Source organism: Scyliorhinus torazame, chromosome 1 (genome assembly GCF_047496885.1).
Source record: "Scyliorhinus torazame isolate Kashiwa2021f chromosome 1, sScyTor2.1, whole genome shotgun sequence".
In the NCBI taxonomy this organism is placed as follows: domain Eukaryota; kingdom Metazoa; phylum Chordata; class Chondrichthyes; order Carcharhiniformes; family Scyliorhinidae; genus Scyliorhinus; species Scyliorhinus torazame.
This window is the reverse complement of record NC_092707.1, coordinates 54,197,401-54,203,310: the sequence shown is the minus strand read 5'-3', so window position 1 is coordinate 54,203,310 and position 5,910 is coordinate 54,197,401. Positions and strand designations below refer to the sequence as shown.

General features: G+C 55.8%; 1 protein-coding gene across 1 annotated transcript in view; it reads right to left on the bottom strand.

The window, feature by feature from the left end:
* pheta1 (PH domain containing endocytic trafficking adaptor 1) overlaps positions 1-5,550 on the bottom strand; it is a 39,508-nt gene extending 33,958 nt beyond the window's left edge. Inside the window, exon 1 of the mRNA XM_072494797.1 lies at positions 4,953-5,550. The gene's annotated coding sequence lies outside the window, so the exon portion shown is untranslated. The remainder of the gene's footprint in view (positions 1-4,952) is intronic.
* Positions 5,551-5,910: the final 360 nt, after the last annotated feature.

The following is a 5,910-nucleotide window of genomic DNA, read 5'->3' as shown; positions in this document are numbered from 1 at the left end:
TAGCTTGAGTTTTCCTTATCCCCAAATGACCTCCCACTGGTACCCTCATTTGCCACTCGCAACACCTCCTTTCTGTACCCCTACCGACAATACTACTTAGAACAAAGAACATAACAGCGCAGTACAGGCCCTTCGGCCCTCAATGTTGCGCCGACCTGTGAAACCACTCTAAAGCCCATCTGCACTATTCCCTTATCATCCATATGTCTATCCAATGACCATTTGAATGCCCTTAGTGTTGGCGAGTCCACTACTGTTGCAGGCAGGACATTCCACAACCTTACTACTCTCTGAGTAAAGAACCTACCTCTGTCATTTGTCCTATATCTATCTCCCCTCAATTTAAAGCTATGTCCCCTCGTGTGGACATTACCATGCAAGGAAAAAAGGCTCTCACTGTCCACTCTATCCAATCCTCTGATCATCTTGTATGCCTCAATTAAGTCACCTCTTAACCTTCTTCTCTCTAACGAAAACAGCCTCAAGTCCCTCAGCCTTTCCTCATAAGATCTTCCCTCCATACCAGGCAACATTCTGGTAAAATCTCACCTGCACCCTTTCCAATGCTTCCACATCCTTCCTATAATGCCCCGTATTATATATATTTTCAAAGCCCGTATCCACCTATCAAAATTACTCTGTTTGAGCCTTTCAAACTCCATGTATGTTTGACCAAATTCTTTCCTTAAATTTCTAAACTTTTGTCTGTAAGCTTCAGGCACTAGCTCATATGCACCTAAGATGGATTTTTTCACCTCCTCATACAGTCCAGATACTTCCTCCGGTAGTGATGCAAACACTACCTACCAGCTTTGTTTGAATCAGTAATACCCACATGTCCTGTGGCCATTTCATTTGTTTAGCTACCTTCTCAAATGAAATGAAAAAGACTTCTACCTCCTTGTCAAACCTTGGCAATGCTTGGACATATTTAAATAGATCCCCACCACGTCTTCGACCATGACGCTCTGTCTCGCTATCCCCACCAATCTCATCCAACTGTATGTTTCCCTTTTGTGTCTGCCAATTTTAACTGATTTTCATATTTCATAGCCATTTTATGAAGTTCAAACTCTCTCTCTTTTTCCCTTTCCTCTCTATCTCTTCTTTTTCTTTGTTTCTTTCTTCTCCTTTTCTTTTTCCTCTCAATCTCTATCTTTGTTTACTTCTCTCTCCTTTTCTTTTTCCTCTCTATATCTATCTTTGTTTCTTTCTTCTCTCTCCTTTCCTTTTTCTCTCAGTGGAGCGGTGAAAAAAGTAGTTTTGGAGCAGCGAAAAGTGCTAGGGAGGAAAGCCAAGATGGCGGCGGGTGGAGAGCAGGCAGCGTGAGCGCAGTGGTCGCAGGAACAGCAGGAGTTTCTCCAACGCAGCTTCACTGAATTGAAGGCAGAGCTGTTGGAGCCGATGAAGGCTTCGATAGACAAGCTGCTCGAGACCCAGAAGGCCCAAGGGGCGGCGATCCGCTTGGGCCTGGTGGTGAAGGTAGAGGCGCACGAGGCGATGCATAAGAAATGGCAGAAGTTCGAGGACATGGAGAACCGGTCGAGGAGGAAGAACCTGCGGATTCTGGGTCTCCCGCTGGGAGTGGAGGGGTCGGATGTTGGAGCATACGTGGTCACGATGTTGAACACATTGATGGGCATGGGGGCCCCTGGGGGGGGGCGGGCGGGGGCGGGGGCGGCGGCGGCGGGGGGGGGGGGGGGGCGGCGGCGGCGGCGGGGGGGGGCGGCGGCGGGGGGGGGGGGGCGGCGGGGGGGGCGCGGCGGCCGGCGGCCGCCGGGGGGGGGGGCGGCGGCCGCCAGGGGGGGGGGGGGCGGCCGCCGGGGGGGGGGGGGGGGCGGCCGCCGGGGGGGGGGGCGCCGGCCGCGGGGGGGGGGCGCCGCCGGGGGGGGGCCGCCGCCGGGGGGGGGGGGGCGGCGCCGCCGGGGGGGGGGGGGCGGGGGCGGCCGCCGTGGGGGGGGGGGGCGGCCGCCGGGGGGGGCGGCCGCCGGGGGGGGGGGGGGCGGCCGCCGTGGGGGGGGGGGGCGGGGGGGGGGGCCGCCGCCGTGGGGGGGCGGGGGGGGGCCGCCGCCGTGGGGGGGGGCGGGGGGGGGCCGCCGCCGTGGGGGGGGCGGGGGGGGGCCGCCGCCGTGGGGGGGGCGGGGGGGGGCCGCCGCCGTGGGGGGGGCGGGGGGGGGGGCCGCCGCCGTGGGGGGGGGCGGGGGGGGCCGCCGCCGTGGGGGGGGGCGGGGGGGGCCGCCGCCGTGGGGGGGGGGCGGGGCGTTAGGAGGTGGTCAGCAGCGGCAGCAACCCCGGGGCGGGGGGGGGGGGTACTTTGTGTTTACTACTGTGTTTATTATCATGTAATGGGGGGCTTGTATATTGGGGGAATACATGACATAGCTATAAGATGTTTATTTATGTGTTCTTTGTTTTTTCTTATTTCTGTAAGGGGGGGATTTGTTGAAAATATGTAAAACATTTGAATAAAAATATATATATTTTTTAAATGACAGCCCCACAGCTTGCTCCCATCCACACAACGTTCTAGGTGAACAGACATTCCATTCAGATGGAGCTGGATACCGGAAAAGTGGTCTCCATGGTTAGTCGCCACCCTTTTGACAAAATGCGGTCAGGCCCCCAGACGTTGGCCTTGTGGGATACTGACCCCCGGTTGGCCAAGTATGCAGGGGAGCATTTGGCAATTGAGGGCACATTGATGGTCCCTGTCACGTATGAGCAGCAGTAGGTAAGTAGGCGCATGGCAACGCACCAGGTTTGCTGGGTTCTGACTGGTTGCGGCACCTGCATTTGGATTGGCAGAGGGTTTGCCGCATGTACCCGCATGGACCAGAAGGAGACTTGGCAAAGTTTCCCAACGTGTTCAAGGGGGACCAGTACACCAAACAGGGGGATCAGTGTGGACCCGTTGGCATAGCCGTGCTATTTTCGTGCCCAGCCTGTCCCATATGCCTTGAGGCTGAAGGTAGATGCTAAATTGGATCGGCTGGAGCATTTGGGCATCATACACGCCATTCAGTTCTTGGACCGGGCTGCCCCAGTTGTCCCTGTGTTGAAGCCCAATGTCTCCATGCGCCAGTGCAGTGATTATAAAATGACAGTGAACTGGGTCTTTCGTTTGGACCATTATCTGGTATCCCACATCGAGGACTTGGATGCAAAGCTCAGCGGTGGTCACACGTTCATGAAGCTGGACATGAGCCACATATATCTTGTTGAACCACCTTGGTCTTGGAACCCGACTCACAGCATTTTGTGACAGTCAACACACATCGGAACTTGTATGAGTACACCTGCTTGCCTTTCGGGATCTCCTCGGCATGTGCCATTTCTCGGGGGTTATGGAGAACATCCTGCGCAATTTACCTTGATGATGGCCTGATCATGGGCTTTTCCGACTATGAATATTTACAACTTGGGCGAAGTTTTGCGCCGATTCCATAAAGCCGGCGTCCACCTCCGGCGTGAGAAATGCAATTTCAGCATGGCCAAGATCATGTACCTGGGCTACCACGTGGACTGCCTTAGCCTACACCCCATTGAGGACAAGGTAAGGGCAATCGACAGGCTCCTGTTCCAGGCGGGCTGACAGAACTCTGCTCCTTCCTGGGCCTGGTCAACTACTACAGGAAGTTGGCCCCCTCCACTGGCTGTTGCAAAATGGCAAACTGTGGGAATGGGTCCAACCCCAGAAGACATTTTTAGCCACAGTGCATTGACAGCTATCGTCCACCCATTTTGACTCCTCCAAGACTCTCACCTTGACTTGCGATGCATTGCCTTATGGGGTTGGGGCCGTATTCGCCCACGGCGTGGCCGATGAGTCAGAGCATCCCATCATGGTTGCTCCCAGGACCTTCGCGAACGCTGAACGAAACTCCCCCCAGATCAAAAAGGAGGGTTTGGCCGTCCTTTGGTATAAAGAAATTCCACCAGTACGGACATACTTTCACAGTTTTGACAGACCGAAAGCCGTTGCTGGGTTTATTCAAAGAGGATCAGGCAACTCCCCCTAACCTACATTGCATCCAACATTGGGCCTTGTTGCTGGCTGCATATTAATATATGCTGGAGCATCGGGCGGGGGCAAAGATCCCCCATACGGACGCATTTAGCCGCCTACTCCTCCCCACCAGATCACCGACGCCAGCGCCAGCCAACAAGGTCATCGCTACCCTCCATTTGAAGGACTCTTTACCAGGTATGGCATCGCGCATCCAAAGTTGGCCCCAGACAGACCCAGAGCTGTCCTGCATCCACCAGATCCAGCATGGCGCCCAGCACGGGGTTTGGCAGGTCATTTGAAGGCTTTCAAGGTCAAAATCCATGAGCTGAGCATAGAGAACGGCATCATCCTTTGGAGAACTCAGGTGGTGGTTCCAGAATATAGGCGTGGCCCACTCCTGCAGTACCTCCACAGCGGACACCCTGGGCATCGAAAATGAAAGTGCGGTCCCGCAGCTACGTGATGGCCTGGGATCGACACCGATATCGGGTGGTTGGCCAAAGGTTGCACCAGAAGTTGCCCCCGGCAGCACCACTCACCCCGTGGGAATGGCTGAGCTGCCCTTGGTCCCGCCTCCACATTGACCTTGTAGACCCCTTCCAGAGGGCCATGTTCCTCATCATCATGGACGCCCACACCAAGTGGCTAGAAGTCCACCAGATGCAGGCGGCCACCGCGAGGGCCATTGTCGAGCGGTTGCGCCAGACTTTTAACATACACAGCATTCCGGAGGTGCTCGTCTCTGATAACGGATTAGCTTTTACAAGTGTTGAGTTTGGCTGCTTTGTTACCACCAATGGGATCTGCTACGTACACACAGCTCCATAACACCCGGCCTCCAATGGGTTGACCGAGCAGGCAGTCCAGACATTCAAGCAGGGAATGAGGAAGCAGACCTCCGGATCCTGGGAGACTAAATTGGCGCATTTTCTGGTTTAGTTACCTGACCATGCCACACGCTATGACAGGAGTCGCGCCAGCCGAATTGTTGATGGGGTATTGTCTCCGCAACCAGCTGAGCCCTGCTCAGGCCTTGCTGGAAAGCTCTGCTGCAGGCAGAATAGGGCCGAGGGGGAAGTAGGCCGCCACAAGTCTTTGAGCAGTTTCGCCCCAAGTGATTCGGTGAATGTCCAGAATTTTGGCAAAGGTGCCACGTGGGTCCCAGGCGTGGTATTGTTCCCATCCGGGCCAGTTTCTTATACAGTGCGAGCACAAGACTGGGAATCAAACCACCACGTAGACCAGCTCCACGGCCGCACTCCCGCGGTGTCGAACCCGGTGCAGGATGAGCCAGCCTCTCAGGTTTCACCCCCATCTCTCGCTGCTGCACAACAGCCAATGCTGCCGCCTCCGCCAACGTCCCCCGGTTCCGGCAAACCTCTGAAATGCTGGCCGCTGAAATACTGGATGAAGAAACGTCCGACTCAAGACTCCGATTCCGTCATGGAGGTCCAGTTGCCGGAGGAAGCTGCCATGCCATTCCCCAACGCAGCACTGATCACGCCCATCTCGCATCTTCGTTCCACACGGAAGCGCCACTTTCCCGCCTGGGATACACCGCCAGAGCCCACGCAGATGAAACCCAAGCGCCATCCCCGGACAAAATGGACCATTTTGCCCCCATGGAAGCCACGGGTGTGGACCATTCGGTTCCCCGTGACCTTCACAGAATATGAACTTTCCCAGTAACGGGGCAGGACTTCCCCTTCAACGAGGGGGGCTTTCACAGTATAAAAACCCTGACCTGTGTGCCGGTCGGGGGCAGAGATCCTTCGGGGAGAGGAGTATTTATGTATAGTAAATTTAAAAAGAGTATTGTTTGCATCCTACTTAGTCTTTACCACATGCTGTGAGGTGTTGCTGAACTGAGGCTAGAACCAGCCTTGAGTCGGGATGGTAGT